The 25,854-nt window shown below is 46.0% G+C and overlaps 1 protein-coding gene and 1 long non-coding RNA gene across 9 annotated transcripts in view; one reads left to right on the top strand and one right to left on the bottom strand.

The window, feature by feature from the left end:
• CASZ1 (castor zinc finger 1) overlaps nucleotides 1–25,854 on the bottom strand; it is a 284,376-nt gene that overhangs the window by 222,990 nt on the left and 35,532 nt on the right. The gene's annotated exons all lie outside the window — the stretch shown is intronic.
• Nucleotides 20,325–24,887, top strand: LOC113977118. The gene is made up of 3 exons (XR_003537263.1): nucleotides 20,325–20,415; nucleotides 21,068–21,150; nucleotides 24,754–24,887. It is a non-coding gene; the product is annotated as an uncharacterized LOC113977118 (long non-coding RNA).

The following is a 25,854-nucleotide window of genomic DNA, read 5'->3' as shown; positions in this document are numbered from 1 at the left end:
TGGGGGCAAAGGGCTGAGAAGAGGCAGCTGGTGGCTGCCCATGCCCTTGCCCAGCCTGTCCAGGCTGCTGCCCAGGCTCCCATTCTCCAGCTACCTGGTAAGGTTGTCTGCCCTCAGCCTGGGAACTTTCCCCAGCACTAAGCTCTCACACAAAATTTCTGATGGGAAAAAAAGATGACGACTGTGGCTGATCCAGTGCAATTATCAGATCAGAAGCGCCTGCTGCAATCCCACTCAAATCTGTATTAAAAATTCATTTCAAGTGTTCTTTTTTTTTTTTTCCCTTTAGCTGCAAGTGGAAGAATTTACCCAGCTGTTTTATTAGGAAATTAAAGGGCACATTTTTCTAAGCAATGCACTGGAATTTAGATGGACCATAACCATGACTAGTGTTAATGTGAGAAAGGATATATCTGTCCTCAACATCCAACTATCCATCCCACTGCACACATCACTGTATTAGCTATAACCCAAGCAATGCTAAATTTGAGACCCTTAATATCACAGGAATACAGGATTAGAAGGGAGCTCTAGAGGTCACTTACTCTGGCCACTTCTATGCAGGGCCAGCTACAGCCACATCATTCTTGTTTGCCCAGCCTGTTCTCAAAATCTTCTTTAGATGGAGATTGTACAGCCTACCTAGACAATCTATTCCAATGTTTAACTATCCTTATCGTGAGAAAGTTTTTCCTAATGGCTAACCTAAATCTTTCTTGCTGCAATTTAAGGCCATTATTTCTTGCAATTGAATTCCTACTTTCTGGGTCTTATCCTTGGCATAAGAACATTTCTGCAAAAGTCTCAAAGTTTTCATAAGTTAACGTTTCCAAATTCCATGCTGATAAAGGTTGGAAACAGAAGAGATGCCCAGTCCCTTCTGGGGTAAAAAGAAACCAAACAGAACATTCCACAGACAGAAAATTTTGTGCCAGAGAAGACTCCCATTTAAGAAACTTGAATGTTTTAAATTGGTATTTTTACAAATAAATTAAAGGCCAGGTGTTTGTACTTTCCATGTTATTCCTACTGGAAATCTATAGATTATTGTATCACAAATATTGTATCACATGGGATAGGTGGTAAATGGTGGGGGGGGAACACCAAACCAAAAATATTTACTAAGGAGTCCTGATTTAAACACAAATAGTTTGGGCAGTTCACAGGCCTGTCTTGGTCCCTGAAATCAAAGGAATAATCCCCACTGCAGTTTGATCCACACACAACTTACAGATTTTACCTCAATTCTCAGCTGTAGAGTAGAATGTGGGCCATAATTAGGAGGGATGGGTGCAAAGAGCAAGACTGGAGTCAGATCTGTTTGCCTCAGTGCTCCAGGATGCAGAGAGAGAAACCTTTGATTTGGGCTGTTACAGAGCTTTGCATTCCTGGCTGCATTCCCAAAGGCAAGAGAAGGTGCCATTCCCAAAGTGCCCAGTTTCCCATCAGCTCCCCCAGTAGCAGCACACCAGTGAGAGCCCCAGTGCCAAAAACGAATGCTTCCCATTTGGACTCCTGCAGTTCCACTTACGTTTCCCAAATTGCAGGAAATTTTTATTTCACTTAGGAAACGGTGAGAATCTGCTTGTTTAAATTAACTGCTCCTTTGAGTGCTTTTGCTGGGCAATCTGGTAGAGAAAAGAGCAGATTTAAGCTCTGATTCCTGAAATTTGAGGTAACCCTGAGTAATAACCAATGCTGTGCAAATCCATCAAGTCATGCTGAGGCCACAAAGGTCTCCCTGCTCCAGAATCTGAATCTGTCTACAAGAAAGTGGAGAATCAGAGACCAACAGAGCATTTTGGGAAACAAACACACTTTATACATGAAATCAAATTAACACTCTCATGGTCACGCAGACAGTAGAGTCAACCAACCATGAGAGTTACAGTGGAATCAACTTAATTAGCACTCCTGTTTTTAACCGAGCAGTCCATCTCCTCCAGGAAAGCCCTGTAGATTATAAGGGAAATGGAGTTCCATGGAAATTTCCTAAAACCCACCAGTGAAATTCAACATTTGAATCATTTCACGGATTGCTAAAGGAAAGACAGAATTCTGCACTGGGTGGACATGGGCCATCACTAGAATATGAGCAAACACACAGTGCACAGGCAAAGCTGTAAGCTCAGAATTCTGAGTTACCATAGATCTCAACGTGGGGTCATATGGGAACTTTCACAGGACTTTTGCTCAGTGTGTATCAATGGCACAAATATTTGTGTAAAAATAGGATGAATTTTTGATTACAATTTGGGGATGCATCTGAAACCTAAGATTACTTTAATAAAATATCTGTGTATCTATAAATGAGTCTGCAGAGGTATTTCGAGTGGTGTAAGCACGGTGGGAACAGGCTATATTTATCACATGTCATTCTATGTGCAACATTTAAGTAGACTATTCCAACTATTTTTGTGACACATACCAGGTCTGACTGCTTCTACTCTGAGTGTGTAGGGAGCTTTGTATATAAGAGATAACAAGCACACAAATGCATATATGTCCTGTGCACATGTAGCAAGAATATTTGCAGGCTCTGCTGGGTGTGTGTGCACAAAGGCACATATGTGCACATAAACATGTGTCTGCAGTGTATGAGATGCAGTGGGAGACCTAATATTGCAACCACATGTGCTCTTATACAGAACATGTGTCCCAGAAAAAAACCATCCTGATGTTCTTTCTCTGCTCTCCAAGGTTAACTTAAATAAAACAAAGAAAGCAGTTTCCCTTCTCAATAATTCATGGCTTGCTTTAATAGCCCATCTTAAAAACATACATAATTTCCCCCAATTTTCTGATACACTAATTACCTCGCTCTAAAGCCAATGGTGTTCTGTATTTGACCTAAGTGATACATTATCTGGAAACCCCTTCTAGCCCAGACACAGAACCATTTGCTTTCATCATCCATCACTTTTGATTTCCTTGGTGTTTGTCACTATCACTTGAACTCCCAGGTCCTGGTCCTGCTTAGGTTGGAGTCCACAGTACAATTCCAGTGGGAGAAGGACTGGAGGAGCACCCAACTTTCCCTTTCTTCAACTTTATTCCTTTTCTTTGCTGCCTAAAGTAGCTGGTAACAGCAATATATTGCACCAATACACTCAGGAGTCCTTCAAAGATCTCAAAGCACTCTAATAGACCGCTCAGACAAGTATCTGCTAGCTCAGTAAATCTCAAATCACTTTCCAAAAGAAGTTCATATTACTGGCCTCATTTTACAGATGATGAAACTGAGGCAACTGGCATAAAATGACCCGACTTCTTCCAGTGGCGAGGGAGGGATCCGAGGAAAAGCTGTTCTCTCCTGAGCCCTGCCGAGGCTCCACCGACTTGGCCGTGCTCCTACCAGTGCCCTTTGTGCCACGCAGCTGTCCCTGTGGTGGAGCACAACTGCTGCTCCACAGCCCACAGCAACAGCCTGCAGCAGGGAGTGAACGACCGGCCTGTTTGTGGCTGGAAGTGCCAGAGAAGTTTAGACAGGTTGAGTGCAGCTTTTCACACTGAAATTTGCCCACAACGTCCAGTCTAAGACTATTATTACTGTGAAAAGTGCTCTGGAGTTCCCTGTCAAATAGCAGGGAAGACTTTGGAAGACAAGATAACATCCCCAAAGCTGTGATCCAGATACCACTGGATCCAGCTTCACTTGCCCACCTCACTGTGTGGTGTCTACATGGGAGCTCTCAGAAACACCCTCAATTAGGGTGCAAAGTATCTGAAAATCTGGCCTGGTAAGAACAGAACAGAAGCTGTAAAGATTGTGGTTCAGGCCTTTGTACACTTCTTGTTTCAGAGCAAAGTGTGTAACAAAAACCATTAATAGAATAAATAAATCACATGTGTGTGAGCATGTAATGTGCTCACTGTAGGTGGGGGACTATATGGTGACATTCAGCACAAGAAGGAAATAAAATTGTATTTGCTGGCAGGCAGCTGGGGCCAACTCTTATTCTTTTGGAGCCTGGCCACAAGCAAGGCACAAAAAAGCCATTTCTATCTTTCACACATTTCTGTAACTGAGTGTGTGGCTCCAGAGGAGGAATATCTCCTATAGCACACGTGTACCTTCCACATGCCATGGCCAAAAACATTGGTGCAGTGCAGTGTGAATCCTCTGCCTCCACAACACTCTCTGTGTGGATTCACTCAGAGTGTGTGGCAGAGTGCAGTAGGTGTGACTGTGTGCATGAGTATTATATGTGCTTGTGAGTACAGTAGGTGTGGTGTATATGTACAGTACAGCATGTGTTTGGATTCTGGGAGTAGGGGATGTTTAGTAATTAAATCCCTTTTCATCCTTCTGCACCTGTCTCCTTCTGAAAACTGAGAGAACAGACGTCAACCGGGACAAGGGCTGGATTGAATACAGCCAATTCTGAAATATTTATTAGCTTGTGACACCACTCAATGGAGGAGAAGGAATGCTGGTTAATCCGCCCAGCAAGTGCTCGCTTGGTGGAGGGGCATTTTTCTACAGTGCCTCATTATATTTCAACTACTGTCTACTTTGTCAAAAATGGTATCATTTTAATTTGTGTCTATATTTATTTTCAAATGCTTTTGCTGGTAACCAGAGATTTCCGAGCGCTGGGCCCTGACTCCAGGCTTGCCTGCACACCCATGGCTTCGTGGCCATCACAGAGCTGCTTTAGAGCTCCTGTTCTGGGGGTGTATTTTCCTCACCCTGCACTCTTCCAACTGCCCTCCACACCAGCGTTGGACCTCCCTGTGCTGAGGGGACTTCAGCAGTTTATTAAAGCCTGTCTTAACCAGTGAGACTCCTCCACCAGAGTATGATTGAACTACCACAGGCTGAGCTTGTATTTATGCCTTTTCCTTCCTATAAATGTACAGATAAAGTATGGCTGTGCATTCCTGCATATATATGTGTACACACGTGTACAGGCAGGAATCCATCTTACAGCCACGCGTACCTTTGTTTGCTGTAAGTGTCCACACACTAATCCCTGAGAAATTAGAATTTTCAAAGGTAAAACTTCACTGAGGGAAACACAACCAGGGCTTATAGTGTCAGAGGAAGGGTTCAGATAGATCAAAGGTTACAGTCAGCTCTTTTAGCAGCAAACAGAAACATTAGTTTGCTTTTAAATGGGAGCTTATATACCTGGTTAGATGCCTTCTCAAAGACATTATCACTGGAGAGAGCTTGTCCCTTCCTGTTAAAGGGTATTCAGAGCCCTTAGAGATAACTTCAGTCCAGAGGGTGACTTTAGTTGAAAGGAAGGAATGGACTTTGATTTATAGTGGAGAACAAAATCTGCCCACACCAAAAGCCTCTGTGTGCCGAGACTTCCTGGGAAGGAACTTTCTCTTCACCAAAATAGAAAATACTCAATGATCCTCATCACTGAGTAACCTTCTCTTTAGGATCTCTTGGGAATTTGACAGATGCCAGCAAGATGCAGATACTGTAGATCCCTGAATAGGGATGGGGGTTAAAAAGTTTTCTTACCAGCACTGCGCAAAAAAAAGAAAAATAAAAAAAAAGTCAAGACTGACAACAAATCCCACTGTGTGAGGCTTATTCTGGATGGTTTTGGCATGATGCATCGTTGCAACTATTGTGTTTGAGCAGTAATTAGACATGGCCCAGGGGGACTGCAAGTGCATTAGAAGGGACGAGGCTCACCATGAGCCAAATGGCTGCTCTTATTGTTCTCCGCAGGGTACTCAGGATGTTCTTAGAACCAAATCCTCCCATAATGCTGCAGAAAGGGGACTGCAGCATGAGACCTGCAGCACCACCACCAGTTCCCTACACCTGACAACACTCGCTGTAGCACTTGCACATGCACCCACTTACCTGCCCACATGGACAAGGGCAATCCATTGTGGTGGAACAACCTGATGCTGGTCCTGCACCACAGCAACGTGCTCCCACTCTTGCAAACTAGATGGTTTATATGTGATAACAAATATTCTTTAAAGCAATTTTCAGTGTCAAGAATGGGCAATGTGAGGTTTGAAAGCCAGAAGACCTGATGTCCCATTGGTTATATCCTTACTGTCTCCACAGCCACTGCTAACATTCCATCCCTTTTCCAGTTGATTTCGCTGGGTTCCTCAGAGCTGCTGACCATACTAATCCTCTTGGTTGTGGAATTATTCTGTTTGTCCCAAGGTACCCCATCACCCCAGATTCAAAACACTATCACATATTGATTTCACCAGGTATTCCCTGTCACACCAATTGCACTGATTCCTTTCACTGCGCTGGGCAGGTTGAGTGTTCCTCTCTCCTTTGCCACAGTGGCTTCCTCAGCTGTACTGATTAGATGGGCATTTTCCTGTCAATCTCTGTCACAATGATACTGAGATCCACTTAGCACGGATTATATAGGGACCAAAACTCCCCCTGTGTCCTGCTGTCTCAATGGCTTCATGGCTTTCACTGAACACCATACATCTATTTTATATGATACAGTGGTATCATATAAAATTGGTATTTTGATATTTATATGATACCAAGAAACCCAGTTGGACACTCCAGGCAACACCATCCAGTTTTGTAGAAGACAGAGAGAGAAAAGTAGTATTTTCCAGTGGGTAATTCCTCCCTTGACCCTGTTTCACAATTTCTGCTCAGAATATGTTGCACCTAAACGTAGGGAGAGAGAGATGGTAGGACCCTCCTACCAAGATGGAAGCCTTATTCTTGTCTCAGTCTCAGCTTTTGAGGTGATCACCCACAGAAAGAGACTGCAATCTCAGATTTCAGTTTTCCCTCCTCAAGACCAGGAGGAGCAGACAGATTGCATGCAGTATGCCAGAAATTAGGAGAACAGTCTGCCTACTTTACAGCTCACAACAGAACCTGTCCCTTCCTGCTCCACTCAGTGTTCCCAACGTGCCATCGACACACTGGCAGGAACCCCAACGAACGGGAAGAGATTCTGGTTGTTCATCTTCTGTTCAGGACAAAAATCTCGGAAATCCCATGTCTGAGCCAGGTAGATACAGAGCTCAGAACCTACCAGAATCCATCCCGTGGGACAGCCCGGGAATGTCCTGCTGATGTAGGTCATGATGAGCACTGTTCCACTCTGTCTCTTACTCTTGCTTAAAGGGCCACCTAAGAGGCACAGTTGTGCCCAAACCATGGCCACACAATCCCTTCTTGCAATGGGCCAATCCTTCTGTTGAGATGACCAGGGCCTATGTACTGCTCTCCAGAGTGCTTCCCCTTTAAGACAGGACTGTGCAGTCTTTATTTGCTTGTTGAAACTGTTCAGTTTTAGGACAGGGGGGGAGGTCACACCTGTTGTGGAACTTGATAGAAGGCTTATTTATAAACTTTCAGAGCTTGGGATTCTTGCAGAGCTGAATGCGCTGATGTCCGGAGGGGAAGGTCACCGAAATGCTTGTTTATAAAAGCAGCAGCAACTGGAAAAACCATAAAAGTCTGAAATGATGAAATTACCGAGCTATTTGATCAGGCACATGGGTTATGTGCTCTGTGGTCAGCCAGAAAAACCTCGCACGTAAGAGTCTACCCTGCTGGCTGCTGCCCTGAATTCTCCTGCAGAGCCGAATGCACTGTGCCCGAAGAGGGCAGAAAATAATCAGCTGCTTACTATGGTCTACTTTTGGGTCGCTGGCTGGTCCACTCTTAATTTGACCTTGCATGGAAAGGGGAAAGCCTACTCTGCACTTGGTATCACAGCTAATCCACTCTTTAGTTTCGCAACTTCAAAGAGCTACACCACTTGTTAACATGCAGAGTGTTCTTTTAGCAAGGAGTCAGTCACACCCCAAAAATCTGCCACTATTTGGGGGAGGGGGAAAAGAAAGATGGCAACTTCAGAAACACTTCTGGATTTCTGCAAAAATGTTGCGTGAAAGGTGTTGGATTTTTGGATTGTTTGTTTGTGCTGCTGTTTGAAAAAACACTTTTAATATTTCAGCTGGAGGAGAAGGGGAAATAAAAATCTTCCCTTGGGTTTTAGCTTGAGTTTCTATTCTCACTTCACAGCAGAGCAAATTCAAAAGAATTTCCTTTTCTCCTCTTTTTTTTTTTTTCTCTTGTTGGTTTTCTGTATATGTCAGAATCTTGGTTTAAGGAAAGCTTCATTTTCACTTGGTGACTGATGGCTGAACAGGTGGCTTCTGAGTTCGCAAGTGTCAGATGAACAAGCAGTTTAGAAATGGACAATTTGCAGCTCACTTTCTCTTGCTGACGGCCCTTTTTCTGCTGACAGATTCCTGCTCCTACCAGCCAAATCATGCACACAGTATCTGCCCTCCACCCCTGGTGAAAAAAAACCTTCAAGAGAAAAAAACCCCTAAGATGAAAGAAGATGGTCTCTGGGGAGCTCCTAGCCATAAAATGGAAAGAACTTCACACTTGAAGGCATTCTTGCCAGCTCAGCCTACTTGGATATAATTTATAAGAGGGGCAGGATTTTCTGCTTCATTTTCTTTCCTGGAAAGCTTGTTTGTTTTCTGGGATTTTTCTGCAGAATCCTATATTAAGTGGTGAGATGCCAGAACCAACACCAGTGACTGTCTGCTGAATATGATGAGTTTGCTCAAATACCAGAGCCACCAACCTCTCTCCACAAAACTTTTCCTTGACCACAGCTTGTCAAGATCTGCCTGGAAACACTGTCAACCAGGAGGTTCTGGCAGGTGAATGCCCTTCTGCCTGTTAGTGATGAAGATTTTCAGTGATTGTAACAAATAAGGCTGTATAAACCTTGCTGTTGAGACTTGTGTACGGCACAGGCATCCCATCCCTGGGAAGGTGGGCAGCACCACACAGGGCTGGTCCTGCTGCCCCAGCTGCCAAGGGATTCCCATGCTGTACCTTTACAGGGTCATGGGATCACCAAATGCTGTATGTCAGTAATTAAAGTAGATACCAGAATAACCTTTTTTTGTAAACTGCCCAGTTAAAATATGGATTTACCTGAGGTAGCAGTCACTCTTCTGATGTTTGGCTATGGGCGAGTAACTTAAGAGCTGTTTTTTACAGGATCTCAGAGGCTCTTGGTACCAATTCTTCAAAAGGATTTAGATGCCTTTGAAAGATAAGTGCCCAGAGGGGTCTTAAAATTTTCAAGGCAGGCTACATTAAAATCATTTGGATTTATGTGCCTATCTTAAACAGTTTTGATAATCTACAAGGTGCCTATCTGAATCTTTAGATAAAGAGAGCACTTTGAAAACATGACACTTACAGACGTGAGGAATTGTAATCTGGAGAACACATCTCACTGACTTTCAGGGACATTTAAACTCCTAAGGCTCTCTCAGAAATGAAACTTAGGATCCTAAGTCACTTAAGTGCTTAAAAAATGTTGCTATGTGTCTGAAGGAGCTGGATGAGGACAGATGAGTGGGGAAGGATTAGATGCATGCATCTGTCTTTCCCTGTAGCTCTCATAACACTTGAGTGTCTCTGCATATGGATAAAGGTGGATTGATGAGTGCATGACCATATGCATGAGCATATAATATGGCCGATTGGATGGGACAGGGAGGAACAAAAATTGGGTGGAAGTGACAGGCGATTACATGGATAAATAACATCATCTTGCTGAACATTTATTTAGTGCTTTTCATCCAAAGGTACCCTTAAGTGCTTTACAAACTGTTATGGATATAAGAATGACTCCACCAGCCACAGCAGCTCTTTAAGAGTACACAGCCAAATTATATGATCAAGTTATGACCAGAAATGAAGAGTATCAAGTCCCACTGAAATTACCTAGAAATTTTTGGCCATCAGCCATTTAGGAGTCAGTCAATACACCCAGGTTAAAGCTGCTATGCAGGGAGAAAGTGCTATGGAGATCTAACAATGACAAATGGGAAGGACTTAGTTTTCAACACCATTCAAAAATGAGCACTGCCAACAACACATGAGCTGCAGAAACTGGTTCAGCACTAATGCAGAGAGGGAACTACTGGCTTTCCAGGGTGGCAAAAGGGAAGATGGGGAGGGAGATGAGTAAATGGTATTTTAATGGGGAACAAAGTTACAGGAGTTTGTTTCAAATAAACCGGCATAAAGAGAAAAGAAGCAGAAGGGTGAATGGGTGAGAAATCCAAGGAGGAGAGGGGCTGTTCAGACCTGACAGATTTTCAGTTCTGCCTGTCTGAAGCTCCAAGCCCATGTTCTCCCTGGGAAGAGATCCCATCTCTTCCCACATTAGCTAACCTGGGCTGTCTCTCTCCAGGCAGCACATGCACTCCAAAGAAGGCAAGTGGTGCCAGCTGCTCTCTTGCCAAACGGTGGAGTTAAAAGCTGTACAAAGTCATAGACAGTAAACAATGAAACAGAAACGACAACACCAGTTTCTGCTCCTGCCTCCACCTCTGTGCCTTGCTGCTTCCCCCTTTCACACTCCTTCTCCTCCTCTCTCTGCCAAAAGGATGAAAACATGATCGAATCCGTACTCTGTGACACAGCCTGGGGAAAAGCAGCTGCCCAGTATATATATATTTATTTCAGTACAGTAGATGAATCAAGACTACCATTATAATACAACCTAAAAACTGCAAGGCACTGAACAAACAGGGGAAAATGTGTTCATGTGCTCTTCTACTCTCCTACCTGCACTTCCTCTATGCACAGCATCACAACAGCTGCTATCTCTGGTAAGTTCAGTGCTGTGAGGCAGCGTCAGGAAAGGATGTACACCTCACCTGTACGGAATTCTTTTCCCACCATGAGGAGGATTTTGGGAAAAGCTGCCATTGTCACGTATAGTTTCCTCATCACCTTGAGGAGACAGTGATCCACCGAGCAGAGCATGCAAGGGGCCCACTGTGTCCTGCAGCTGCAACAAGGAACATCCTCCTGTCATGGTGAGTGAGTGCTGCATCTTTGCTGTGGGGAGATCTGTCCTTGAGTGAGGGCCGGGGTGTACAACTCACACACAGCACTCCTGACTTTGGGGGATTCAGGGGATGGATGGTGAGTGACTCACAGAACCAGTCTCCAGTAACACACGCTGCTCTGTATCAAACAAAGTCCACTGACATCTCTGTGCTGTTCCATTCCCTTTACCACTCCTGCATCTTCCCTGCTCTGTCGTTTCCCAGATGCTCCCCACAGAGCCCTGCTCCTGGCAGGCTGTCCCCTCCCCACCCTCAGCTGTCCCCAGCAGTGCCTGCACAGCCGTGCTCGCTGCCATCCCTGCCCACACCAACAGGCTCTCACCAGCCAGGCTATATTTGGAAGTCCTGCCTGTGTAGCCATGGCTGGTGCTGGCACTGGGAGGTGCCCAGGGAACTGTGCCCCCAGAGCCCAAGCACAGGGGGTTATGCTGACAAAATAACGCTCCTGGTGGTAGAGGTTGTTTCCTCTGAGGAAGTGGTTCAAGCTGTGAGGGCCAATGTGTTCCCAGGCCAGGTGAGCGAGGTGAGGGCTGAGGGGCTCTCACAGCACAGGGACACTGATCCACCCCAACCAGCCCTTCCTACACACAAGTTCATGCTCTGTACTGTTTTCATTGGGTCTCATGACTGGATCATACAAATACTGACTAGTAGCCCACGCTAAGGGATATTTAAATGAGGAAAGGAGGATGATCTCATTTCTGTAGCAATGACCTGTGAATCAGGAGATGCAGCTCCAGCTCCAAACTGTGCCAAGACTCTCTGGCTAGCCTGGGCAAGTCACTTCCTCAGGGCTTCACTGGTAAATGAGAGATACTCCTGCTTCCTTTTCCTGCTCCTCCACCTGCAGTGCAAGCTCTTCAGGACAAGGACTGTTTCTAGCAAGGCAATTTTATGGTACAAAGCATGGTGGGCCTCAGAGTTGGATGAGCCTTTTATAGTAAAATATGAATCTTAACATACTAGGGAAAATAAACAAAACAATAAAAATTGAATATGGTTATATTTTTGGTGAATGTTCAGGTTGCTGTTTTGTACACCAAAAGGAATTATTTTTTTTTAATAAGATTTTTAACTTTTGCTTTACTCAAAAAAGCTGTATTTGGGGGAAAACAGATCATAAAAATATAAATATCACTGCTTTTCTTTTGCACCACCAAATTTTGCCCATTTACAAGTGCTCCTTACTTTCTGGCACGTGTGCAGTCACAGAAGCAGAGCCTAAGTGCAAAGGGGCTACACTGGCCATCAGCTGCCAGACTACACGGGATATAGTCTTGGAAATAGCTTAGAAACCATCCTTTACCCTGCTTGCCTATCTGAGAATTTGCTGAGTGTGCCTGGGAAGTACCAAGTTTCTTTTTCTTACGTTCCCCAGGGTGCTGGTGAGCAGCCTGTGGTGCCCAACGGAGCTGCTGTGGGGTTGTGTTTTAGACCAATGGTTACAGATGTTTTCCTCCGTCTCTGGGATGACTCCACGATCAGGAACGGGGCCTTCTGCTCTTTGAGTTTGCTTTCATTTCTCACTAGATACATCCTTTGAGCACAAATGACACTTATGTTCAGGTAGGAGTGTTTCTGCTATAGCTTGCACTGTTAATGCCTGGGAGTAGACTTCCCTCTCCTTGTGAGTAAACAGATCTCCGGTGCCTTTGAATGTCCGTCAGGCAGTGAAATTGCTGTGCTGCTCTTATCAGCACTCTGCCCTGAATTTCTGCACTGGGCTGCCTGAGTGGAGGACTTTGGCAAGCATGTTTTACTCATACCTGGCTACATTTCTTTCTCTGTCATTTCACTAACTTGGTGTTGCACTCCCCGAGGAGGGAGATCCACAATGCCCAGTGCAAGTGTCTGCTTTTGTGTGTGTGCCATGACATGTTTACAACTGTGTATCCCTGTGTTTGTCAGCACAGATCAGTACGTGCACCTGTTTAACTGCATTTGTGCTTGCTCCTTGGTTTTGGCTTTGTGTGAGAATGTATGAACACATTCTTCTCCTTTCCTTTTCACCACAGAAGTGCACCTTTTTTCCTGGTATGTGTGTGTGACTATATATCTATAAGAAGTGTCCTTTCTGTATTTGTTTTGCTGCCTGTGTGTTCCCTTGCACTTGTGTTGAGGTGCTCATGCAGGCATGTTTCAGTACAGTTGTGCATTGATATTTGCTCCGAGTCGTGTGTCTTTTCCCGTGTGTGTAATTCCCTGGCTCTGTCTCTGTGCTTCCCTGTGTTTCCTTCCCGTTTCCCTGTCTATGCCGTGTGCAGTTACCTGGATTTGTGCATGTATGTATCTCCCTGGGTTTATTGTCTGAGGGTTGTTTCTTTGATGGGGTGGGTGCTGGTGAAATTGTTTGTCATTTTGCTTTGTATTTATCTTTCCATGTTTTCCCTATGTTTGCATAAAGTAGATGCAGAGTACAATTTGGTGATGAATTCTATGAATACTAATCTTAGGCTACCCTTGACCCCAAGGTCAGCTAAAGATCAAAACCAAACCATTTAATATTTTCCTTTTGCAGATCAATAGAAGCATAAATTCACTCTCAATGACAACTATAATTTCAAACAGATCTATAGGAGGCATGCATGCATTTCCAGGATGAGCCGCTCATGCGCCTGTTGGGGAGCACAAGAAAAAGAGTTTCTCTGTTGTTGTGGGTTTTGGTTTTTTTTTTTACCATTGAATCTCTTTTGCCTTTTTTTTTTATTGCTCTGAAATGCTATTTTCAGCAGCTGCTGTCATATAAATATCTCTTGTTTTTCTTCTCCTCTTTCCCTCCTGGTGAAAAGGGCAGGGGACCTATTGAAAATTCTGCTTTATCTCTTTCAGGAGAGTTCAAGTGCGGGTCGAACAATCGATTCCTCCTCCTTTTCTTTTTTAAGTTTCCTGTCGTTCTTTTGCCCAGATCAGCATTGAAGGAAAATAGGAAGGGCAGCCTGGAGTATGTGCATCTATACACTCGGAGACAGAGAGGGAGAGCACGCGAGTGCTCGTGTGTAAGCGAATATAAGATGTTTACATATAGATATATATATATAATGTACACACACACACATGTGCACACACATACACACGTTTTTTCCTGTGGCTCTCTGTATGTCACAAGCCTGTGACACGTTCTTGCAGTAAAACGATTGCAGAGACAGGAAAAAAACTGGGAAGTGGGAAAAGTTTGGAAGTATTGCTCAGTTCTAAACCGGAATATTAACCCTTCCAAAAATTCTCCTCTAGGAATTGCAAAAGCTTTTAAGGAAATGCTGTAAGATCCCAGACAGTTCCTACAATTTTCCATGTGGGGGGAAAGGAGGGTTGTTCTGCAAGCAGCATTGTTTCACCAAAATAAATTCAGCTGATAATCCACAAATCTTTAAAGCTGCATTTAGTCTAAAAAAGGTACTTTTCAAACACTTTCACCGAACCCAAGTGGCGGGAGGGGGGCAGGGGGGGAAAGACAGAAATATAAAAAAAGCAAAACAAATGACACCATTAATCTGCCTGGATTTTCCACCTCATAGAACAATCTGTTTAGGAATGACTGAAATAAAGTGGAATGTGGTTTAGATTTTTTTCCTCTCCAATCTCTCACTGCAAATTCCTTGTTTATGGAGAAACATTGAAAAGAGGAGTTAGTCCCACCACCCCCTTAGCAAAATAAAAAAAAAATTAAAAAAAAGGCACCATAAGCACAGGGAAAGAAGGAGGGGGGGTTTGCTTTGTGTAGGAAATAAAGACCGTAAAGTGAGGACTTTTATTGCTGGCAATCAGAGTATTGCTGCTGGCAGTGGCTAAAGGTGGAAAGCAAAGATGATTTAATTTATAGAAAGGACAAAGATGTCATGTAGCAGATTTAATCACTGAAAAGAAAAAAAAGAAAAAACCCAGCTAACGTCATAATTTACATTTTGGGATAATAAAGAAGAGTGAAAGAAAGAAACAACTGAAAAACCCTGAATGGGTGAAAAAAAATGAAGGAAGATAAATAGATTTGCCTGTAAAACTAATAAATTTAAAAACAAAACCAGAAAGCAAAACACAGCCCCTTGAAAGTGCTGGTAAAATGGACCATCGATTTTGGAATTCATCTGCATTTTGTATTTTAATAATGCTTACTCTCTCTCTCTCCCTCTCTCTCTTTTGCAAAATATAAAAGCTGATCTGATAAATATTAATTTGAACCATCATAATGTATTTGAAAATTCCAGCTAAAATGTCACCACATGGAACATTAATGTAATATTTCAAGGCCCTGAGAGCAATACTCATATTGATTGCATTTATTTCACTCTAGGGAGGAGAAATAATTCTTCAATGTGGGACACATCTGGTAGCCAAAGATGCAAAAGGCTGAGGGTAGAAATGCAAAATTATATGGAAAAAATCCCATAACCTAACCCCCCAAAAACAAAACAGAAGTGCAAGTGAAGCTGACAAATGCAACCCACTCAATCTCGAGTTTCAGTTGCAGCAATCTTTTTTTTTTTTCAGAATAATTCTCTTTGAATTTTTAGTTTTGGGGGAAAAAAAATATCACAAACGGACAAAGATTCCCATCGTGTTACTGTGAATCTTTTGGCACGAAAATCAACAGTATCATCACTACTCTAAAGAAAGAATGTGTGTAATTGGATTGCTTATTGGAAACACAGAAGCCAGGCTGAGAAGGCAGCACAGCACTTAATTCTGTGAAACTTTGACAGAGGTTCCCAAGAAAGATGCTCTTATCTGGAGAGCTTCCTCTGAGGTTGGGGTTTGAACTTTGCAGTGCTGGCAACCCAAACGCGTGCGAGATCGGGGCTATTTTCCTGTGATTCTGCAGAAGGAGCACGGAGACGCTGCCTGTCTGGAGTCCCATAAAACAGATCTTTTCCTTGTCATTAAGAATATTGATGTTCATTAGGCCCGGGCGTCAATGAGTCTTTGTGCAAATGAAACGAAATCTGAGTCAAATTGTGACCCTGAGTCCAACACGGAACCGCAAATCGGCTGCAATGGGGGAGGGAGCTGGGGATGAGAGGTTCCCCCAGCACCAAAAATTCACCATCCCTACTCCGAGACCAAAAAAATCCCTGCAAACACAGCCAAAGAGCCTAAGGAAATGCTCCTGCCCCTCCACCCCCTAAAACACTTTCATGTAAGGTGGTTTCTGGTAAAGATGGAACAGATCAGGGCTACTTTCAGCAGTCTGTTGAGGCGAGGTCTGCCCAGGTAAGATAAAGGTGCTCTCTGCCCCAGCTCCTGGCAGGGCAGTATCACTTTTGCAGGTAACACTCTTTCCTTTTAATTTGCTACCAGGGTTTTTCTCCTCGCCGTGGGTCTGGGGTTGACGTTCCTGCTGTACAAACTCCAGGCTAATAAAGCTGGAGCTGGAGCCCCGTAATTCACGGCAAAGCCGCTTTGACGGAGCACTTTCAGTGTTAACAGTGTGACGGGTGCTTTTCGGAGCTAATGTCTCACTGATATTAACAGCCATGCCCACAGAGCAAAATCTGCAATGTAAAAGCGAGTGGCTTGCTAAATATTTACAGGGTTGCACATCTCGCTGTCCCATTCATTTCCTTGACCTTTCATGGAGGGGGATGGGGAAGGAGATGCCAGGGAATGGTCCCTTCTGAGGTACAAATGCACTACAGCCAAATTGGCTCCAGAGCTGCTGATAGTGAGACCTTCAGCTGAGGGCCCACTCCTTCCTCCCTGGCAGTTCATAAAATTAAGTCCAAAAAAGCCAGCGCATGCAGTGGGCAGGCTTGGGCCCAAACTTTCTGAGCAGGGATGGGGGAACAGCTCCCAAAAGAACAACCCTGCTGTGAACTGTGTGTAGGTCACTGAGGCATTTCACTGCAGATCAGCACAGAGGCCAGTCGGATCCCAAAACCCAGTTGATTCCAGGCACAGCTGTTCCCAGAGGAAGGCAGCATTACCCGGGAATTAAAGATGGGAATGAGTCAAGGAGACGCCTCAGTTCTGCATCCAGCTCTGCCACTGACCTGCTGGATGATTTGGGCAAGCCTTTTCCCATCTCTGCACCTCAGTTTCTCCTGACAGCATTTAAAATAAATAAAGAAAGGGTGTAGCAAACCCTCCCACATGAAGACGGGAGAGGGCATTGTGAGGCTTGTTTAATGCTTAGAAAGCACTTTGAGATCTGCAGATAGAAAGCGTTACACGAGAGCCAAGTATTATAATTAAACTTTATATAACCGGGCTTTGCAGAAACCTCGGGGGCAGGAGCAGCAGCTCCGGTCCCTGCAGCACCGTGCAGCGGGGCGAGCCGGGGGCCGGGGCTGCGGCCGGGCACGGCGGGAGGCGGCCGGGCGGCGTGTGCCGGAGGAGCCGGGAGCGACAAAACCCGGCTTTGTGCGGCGCTGAGCCTCGCTCAGCCCTTGCGCGGCTGAGCAACCTCCGCGCTCGCTCGAACTGCCAAAATATTGTGACGCCTGGTGCCGGCGCTGCCTGGCAGCCCGCGGGCCCCGACGGCCGGGCCGAGCCGAGCCGAGCCGAGCCGAGCCGAGCCGGGCCGGGCTGAGCCGAGCCGAGCCGAGCCCAGCCGAGCCGAGTCCGAGTCCAGCCGAGCCGAGCCCAGCCGAGCCGAGCCGAGCTGAGCCGAGCCCAGCCGAGCCGAGCCCAGCCGAGCCCGCGGCTCCGGCGTGCCCCGCGCGCCCCCTGCTGCCCGCCGGCCCGGCCGGGCCCCGCAGCCTCGGGGGCTCTGCGAGGGGTCTCCGGGAGCACAGGAGAGACCCCCATCCGAAGTCCTTGTATAGAGGAAAGTACTCGGACAAGTCAGCCCCGCACACGCATGTGAAAAGTTACAACGGCCAAACAAAAGTTTTGTACAGAATTTACCACCTGTTTAAGGACTGAACGCGCACTGTACAGGTTTTCCCACAGATAATCCTACGAGTCTGTGGATCTCCAGCTACATCAGCCTCAGAGCTTTCTCCAAAAATGCACCGTCCCCAGCCTGACTTTTATTCGCAGATTCAGAGTTCGGAGAGCGCCTGGAACAGGAGAAATTAATTCCCTGCAGCTGGTCTGCCTTGCTGCACCTTGCAAATCCCAGTGCTCAGGGCAGGCAACCACGGTGCTTCCTCCAGGCATAAAAAGCCAGGAATTAGTGCTTTTCCTGCTGTTCTCCCAATACACCAATGCAATACATAAGACTGCTGGGAGGTCTTCTCTGTGGGGCCCACACCCTCGGGAGGACAGGGGGTTGCAGTCCATGGTGCCATAACCCCCCCAGCTGCACAGCAGCACTGTGAGCACAGGCCTTCAGGGGACCTGCAGTGCCCTTGGGGGGACTCTGCCCAGCTGGCTGTGCCTCAAACCACTCACAGGACAAACTGACGTGACCCTTGGAGTGCCAGGGCCTCAAGAGTCATGCTCAGGGATGTGATGATCATGTCCCCAGTCCTTCAAGTATTGCACAAGGAAACTACCCCCTCACCGTCTCTCCTCTGCCTACAATTTCCTCTCTTGCCATTTACATGGGTGCCAGTTCCGGGTACCAGGACAGAGCTCCAGCTGGTGAATGAACCCAGACACTCCTTCAAGCTTTCCCTGAGTGTCTGTCACCAGAAGCAGGGGATTAGACAGGGTAGTGGTGGAAAGTCTTTCACATAAGTGAAATTGGGTCTGGGCCAGAGAGGAAGATGGCATTGGAATGGCCTGTACTCCAGAAAAGCAGCACCCTGTCTGGCAACCTGAGCTCAGGAAAGAGCCAGGACAGGAAGAGCAGGTCAGGAAGGAGATGCAGTGGCAGAGCAGCATGTCTGTGGGAGCTTAGGTGGTGCATGCCCGCTTTTCTGGGATGCGTCAGGCCCACACAGAGGGCGATAAGCAGCAATGCCTGGGGCAGCATGAAGGGATCAGGATTTCTTTCTCAGGATTCTTGCCAGGCACAGGAATGGGCCTTGAACACTCAGTCCAGGTATTTCAAATTTAGTTTTGAATTATCCCAGTGTTTCATAAGCCATGGACGAGAAGGAGAGAAGAAAGGCAAGACCGAACATTGCAGAGGATGTTTTACAAAGGCCTTGTGCCTCCATACTTTGAGATCCAAGGGCTACAAATCCCCAAGATGTTGGCAAAAAGTGGCCTATAGTAACAAAAAAAGCCATTGTTCTGGAAGCTTTTCTGCAGCCCTGTCCTTGCCCCTGCAGACCACAGAGCTGACCATGCAGACCCTCAGCGAGGCACCCTCCCATCCACAGCCAGGGCAGCCACGGTGCAGGGTGAGGCAGGAGGTGGTTCCCAGGCAGCTGCCCTCGCTCGCTGCAGGCACGGCCCCACAGCCTGTGGAGGTGCTCGCTGCCATCAAAGGCAGCCCCACCTCGGGGCTAAGCTTCAGAGGGCCTCATCAGGGCCCACATCTCCAAGAGTAATGACTGCCTACACTAGGACTTCTCCTTTATCCCAAGATGATCCCAATGCATATTTCACATCCACATGCTGCTGAGCTCCATTCCTGCCTACATCTATGAGCTCATGCCTTTCTCACCCGTCTCTACTCCCTGCACCCCACCCAAGCCAATTTTTCTCTTTTTTCTTCTTCTGCCACACCTACCATATACTTGTCGCTCTACCAAGGGTGGCACTGCAAGCCAGAGTCCCCAAGCATCTATGCCATTTCCTAATTGTTCCTGGAACTCCACCTCTCCCAGGAGGCCTGTGTACATGCCATTCTAATAGCAAACTTTCCCACAATTAGTGGAGGTGTCGGCATCAGGAGTACAGAACAAACCACAAAGTGTGGACAAGCCATCCCTGGAGACGGGAGTAGCGCAGCTGAGCTACTGTGGGATCAGGCAAGGTCTTCACATCCCTCTCCTTACCCTCCTTTTTGTGATTTTAGAAGGAAACTGATTGTGCCCTGCCTATCCTTCTCATACCTCACACCAAAGTGCTTCTTCTGGAGTGAGAGCCTACACTTGGCAGAGTTTTCCGCACACTTTACAATGAGGGAATGACACTGCAGGGTGAACCATGAATGTCCCACATGTTATACAATTCCAAATATATAGAGGAGAACATGGAGACGGAGAGATTTGCCCACTAAGCACTCGTGTCAAGCTGAAAAGCACCCTGTGCTCTTGGGGCAGGCACACGGAGCATCAGGCTGGTTGGTTTTGAGTCTAGAGCTGATCTGAGAGAGCCAAGCATGCAGAAAGCATTACAAACCCCTCAACATCATTTCAGATAATTAATGTGTTTGCCTTCTCCTCCTCCAGCATCACTGCCCATCTCTGGGGTCCCTCCCAGGCACTGAGACATCTCCCCTTGGTGTGCACAGGGAGAGCCACAGGTCTGTGTTGTCCCAGTGCTTCAGTGCTGAGGCTGCAGCAGAGCAAGGCAGAGTGATGCATGGGGACAGTGCTCGGTGCATTAATAAATAATCACCTCTCCCATGCTCCGCAGGAGAGCGTGACTTCACAGTGATGTGTGTGAATGTCACACAGGCCCTGGGAGAGCTGCTGCTCTGACTGCCAGCTTGGTTCCCAAGGGCCCTGCTTATCCTTTGCCCTCCCTCCTGAGCCAGGGGTCAGGGTAAGAGGCTGTACCAGTTGTTGCACACAGACACAGTAGTACTTCACCAGCTAAGCAATGTCCATGCAGTTGATGATTCTCTGCCATCACGCTGCGAAGGATTCTCCACATACACCTCTAGGCTACAGAGAACCACATTCTTCCCTTCTGTCCCAGACCTAGTGACAGATGAAGTCACTGAAGTCACCTGGCACTGCAGCCTCTTGTTTGACCAGATCCCTGGAGTCCTGATGTCCCAGTCTCCTCTGAACCACTGCCCACACTAATGAAGCAGCATGGAAAAAGGACTGTACCACATTCTTCTGAGAAGCTTTTCAAGGACAGATGAGGCACAGAAACATTGCCCCCAAATTGGGAATGCCTAAATTACAGCATATGCTGGAGGGCTCTGCAGACTGGTGGGTCAGTGAGTGACAGAGGACGAGTCCCAGTTTGGGTCAGCCCCCAAGACTCAAAGCAGTGACAGATGCACATGAAGCCTGGGACACCTGGCTGGGTCTGACCCCTGTGAACCTCACAGCAGTTTATCTCATGCTGTGCCAGACCTTTGCTTAATGTGGTCATTCTTCTCAGCTGAGCCCACACTGACACTGCTGCACTGCCTCCCTTCCTGAGCCTGTGCTGAGACATCACCTCCTGCTCTGTGCCACAGACTGAGGGTCCCTCTGAGGCAAAACCCTCCAAGTGCCCTGGAGACACCAGGCTGGACACTCTGTGGTCACATCAGGAAATGCTGTGAGTCTCCTTTATCGCTTTCTATGGATGTGACTAAACATTTCCAGGCATTTGCCCTGCACTGGCCTTGCTGTTACCTTTCAGCTCCAAGCACTGGTTCTCCTTCACTCCCCTCCACTGACTCATTCGGCCTCTTGGCAGGGCAAAGAGAAGGCAGGCAGAAAAGCTGTGCTTAATTTCCTGTGAAAGTATTGTAGCAGGACAGGGAAAGGGCTAATATGTGAGTATGAGAGGTACTGTAAGATAGAAAAAGCCTTGCCCCCATTCACTATTGCCCCCATTCTTTCTTTGAAGGGGTATTTGGGGAGTGAGAGTTCCCCTGTATCCTCTATGGGCATCACATGCCTGGCTCACCTCATTTACTCAGCTAGAGCATGTTTTATTAATCTGGAGTCTCAACAAGGTTCTTTACTTCTATTAATTTATTAATATTGCTAATTAAATATCATATTCGCAAATGTAAATTTCCTAATAGTGTCCCTTCCATTTTCAAATTTAGAAAAAAAGAAAAAGCAGCAGCAGCTTGTTATGTTAGTCAATTGAAAGCAATTCAGGCTAATCAGGAGAGCGGGGCTGTCTCCTGTCTGCAGAGGGAGGGCCACTGTCAGTTTGCTTTGGGGCAAATATCCACCTTCTACCACCAGCTTTAACAATTAGATTTCAGAGCAGGAACAAAATGGGGTGAGTGGAGTAAGTGGAAGGGGGTGGGAGAAGGGGAAAGCAAAGAGTTTGGTGTATGTGAGAATAGGTACCAGGAAAATACCCCAGCAATTGGCACAGCAGGATTGATGAGGGTGGGGGGCACACACAGAGAGAGAACCCAGGGGCTGCACTGGGTGTAAGGGAAGGAATAACTCAACAGGCAGCCAGCAAGCCTGGGGAGGGGCTGGCCCTGTGTGCAAAGGGTCGTGGGAGGGGACTGGCCCCTCTGGAGGGGACTGGTCCCTCTGGAGAAATGCAGCTGATGGGGAGATTCAGCATCTGAATTGTATTTTGCATGTTCCCCCTGCCGACACTTTCAGCTGTGTATTTATACACATATTTGGGAAGATGTGATAATCTGTGTGTTGGGATGACTGGGCTGGTGTTGCATTAAGGAAAGTTTTAAAAATACATTATATCATTTTTATTATTAATGGTAATGATAGGGCCCTGCTCGTCATCTTTCCTTTTGTTATGAGTGCTGTAATCTGAGGATGCTGTGGCAATGTGAAAGGGATAATGCAGTGGTACTGCTCCATTTGGTTCTGTTTTAAAATTCCATCCTTCTTGATAATTATTATCAGAACCCAGAAAAATTACATTTAGTTGCCTTTTTCAAAGGGTTTATCAAAAGCACAGAAACCTTTTTTTGTCTCCATTATGCAAAACAGACCTCAATAAAAAACCCCTTATATTCATTGTATGGATGGAGATACAGAGGCACAGAAGACAAAATACAAATCCAAAGGTTATTGGTGAATGTCTCTTCAGATTCCAGCCCTTTCCCGAGGTTAAATCCTAAACCATTTGCAGGAAGGCACAAAACAATACATTATGAGACATTTGGGTGGAGAACATGGGCCACCTGGTATTTCACATCTTACTTTAAATGCTAAAGACTGTCCTAGTCCAAAGTATGAGAGTAGGGGGCACACATTGAACCGAGGGAAAATACAGCTCACTGTCTCCAGGCAGGTAATTTCTTTCTTTACACAGTAAAGAATTCCCAAATGTTAATCCACTGATGGCTCCAAGATCCATAAATGAAGAACAGCACTGACCAGGTCAAAAGCAGAGAGCTGGAGGGTGGCAGAGCCCCGTTCCCCCAGTTGCAGTCAGACCTGTACCCTCTGGGACAAACAGGGAAACAAGGAGCCCCTCTGGACACCTGCAGTGCATCCCAGCTTGTGCTGCTGTGCTGCATGTCCACACACCAGGGCTGCTGAAGGGTCAATGCTTTGCAACCTGGTCAGAGGGGGCTGTTTTACCAGAGGGATGTGTCAGGTGCAGGGGTTTGACTAAAGGGGCAGAGAAGGAGGGAGCGAACAGCGGCGACAAAGCCCCTTCTCAGTCTCCCACAGTGAACAGAGAAAGCCCTGGCTGAACTGGAAGGAACTGGCTCCTGTCACCTCACACACACTGGTCTCCAGCTGTTAATGATCTCTGTTGATGTGAACATCATTTCCTCTGCATCCTGGCGTGTGTAATTGAGTGGGTCTGCGATGGGGAGGCAGCACTGCAGCTTCCCAGTCAGCACTTACTGACAGCCTAATCTCAGCTCAAGAAATGTTGCCGAGGTATTGGCTTCTGATGCCATGTTATCTCCCCAGTTTGAGAAAGTATAGAGCTCACCTCCTCGTGCAGATATAATAGGAGAGGACATCACCTTAATTCCACCTCCATTAGACCTCAGAGAGTCGACTGCGACCCCACTGACCTCATCAATATTCAAAAGCTTAACAAAAAAAGGCTATAACTGGGGAAGTCAGAAATAATGTAATGCAGTATTGATTATTTTATGGTACGATTAGGTGTAATTACATCTCTCAAATTTTATTTTAATGTTACTTTCTACTACTTTTAGCCTTTTAAAATTATCCAAAACATCTCTGTTTAATGGAACGAACATGCCTTCAATTTAAATGTGAAACACTCTTTTTCTGCTAAAGTGTGACCTCAATATATTTGAAAACATAAATTACTGCTATGTATAAACCATAAAAAATGAATGATGAATTTAATTCTGGTGAAGCGTGAGGGACTGGGAATGCAATGGGGAAATACTGTTTATCCAGAGGAGAGCGGACAGCCCAGGTGGAGAGAAGGAGGCAAAATATGACCTTCTCTAACACTGAATGGGACATGTCATGTGAAGGACTTGACTTTGGACTTGCAGACTAAGGGCAAAAATCATTTATTCCCTGGATCAAGTCCTCAGCTGGCCTTGATCAGCATAGCTTCACTGCAATCAAAGGCGTGATACTGATTTACACCGGTGGAGATTTTAGTCCACTGCATTTGCTCGGTATTTGATCCCCTCCAGCTCTGTCAGATGAGCAGAGATGGATGTTCCAGCCAGAGACCCACAGGGTAACCTCCTAACTCTTCACTTCATCTTTCAGACCTCTTTGCACTGCCAGGCTGGTGTAAAAGGACCTTTGCATAAACAAGAACGGGGCCCTAAGAACCCGACAGAGCCCTCCCGTCTCTCATTTGCCAGTATCACCTCACCCATTATTAGAACTAATTACATTCATTACTGGGATCTTGGAGCCTTAGTCTCGAACCAGGGCTCCATTACTGCAGAGATGAGACAGCTGAGTGTCCCTGTTCAACCTCTGCTCAGAGCCTTCTCCCACACGCCAGTGCTTGGGTCTCTGGGCGTTATCACAAGAGATATATTAATAAATAATGAAAGGCCAGAACTTCCTCGGTGGCCACTAACACAGATGATTTTTTTCCTCTGGGACTCCTGTTTTAAATGGAAACTATGCCTAGACTTCACCAGTGCTATCAAGTCCTCTGAGTGCTTACTGTGCAAGTATAAGTTCAAACTTCATATGGATAGCATTCCTGATTTCCAACACCAAACATTTCCTTATTTTACCTCTTATCATGCAGGTAGGGAAGAAAGTATGCTGTCACCTCTAAGTGTGTATAACAGCTCGAGTTTATGTTTGAGGAAAGGAGAGCAGGGTGGCTGGAAGGGTCACTGATAATGGTCTTAGAGCTCCTTTGGGCGAGTGTGAGTGACAGACTGTTAAATTAAAGTAATTTTCATATTAGTTCCTTCCCCACCTCCTGCCTCTCATCCACTGAAATCATTTAAGTCTAAGCTTTCTGTATCACTGGGGGTTATAAAGAAGGTGCGTAGGAAGAGAAATTAGAAAGACAGACAGACAATTGAAATGTAACTGCTGAAGAATCTCAGCTTCCGTGCTAATGTATTCCATACATTATTTGCAAATGGAAAAGTCTCTACACAATCAGGTATCAAATACCTGGGGAGAGTTATCCTGCACTGCATCTCTCAGCTGTAGGCTCTGAAGGACTCTGCACGCTGGGGGCTGTCCCTGTCCGAGCTGGCAGAGGGGAGGGTGCAGTTAGCAAGTCGTGCTGGCTGGGCATTCATTGATCCCCGGGGTCAGTGACCAGCAGCTCCTAACAAGCTCCAGGCTGCAGCTGCACTCTTAGATACATCTTGCCTGAGCAAGGGCTATCTCGGAATTCTGTAAAACCATATACCCATCTGGGAAGAGTTCCTTTGGAGGGGAATTAGAAAGGGAACAAGTCTTACCACAGGATAAAATCCAGCTCTGTTCTTTTAACCTGCAAAGATAACTTAAGGCAAAAGCCTGTAAACTACTTCAATTGTTAAGAAAATGTGGGAAACAAATTTATTCACCTGAAACAATATCATCTGGGGAAGCTCTGTGTTGCTGAATGGTTTATTCAGTAAACTTCAGAGAAAGGCATTAATAAGACCTTAAGTAAATTATCCATCTGTGTAAGCGTTTCATAATCTGCTTCATAGTTCTTTCTGTTGATAAAGAAAGCACCGAGGTAGTTCTAGGCTGAGGAGAGCACCAGTAAGATCTTCCATCCTGAAAAGTGCTTGAGCACTGCCTGTCCTTTTGACAGTCTAGAATGTGCCCTGATCTGCTCAGCCTGTGCTATTGTACTTCACCTCAAAGGAGCAACTTTAGCAGCAGGTACAAAAGA

This window comes from Neopelma chrysocephalum, unplaced genomic scaffold (genome assembly GCF_003984885.1).
Source record: "Neopelma chrysocephalum unplaced genomic scaffold, ASM398488v2 Primary Assembly neopelma1_200, whole genome shotgun sequence".
NCBI classification, from domain to species: Eukaryota; Metazoa; Chordata; class Aves; order Passeriformes; family Pipridae; genus Neopelma; species Neopelma chrysocephalum.
The sequence above is the reverse complement of the archived record's forward strand: the minus strand, read 5'-3'. Positions and strand labels throughout refer to the sequence as shown.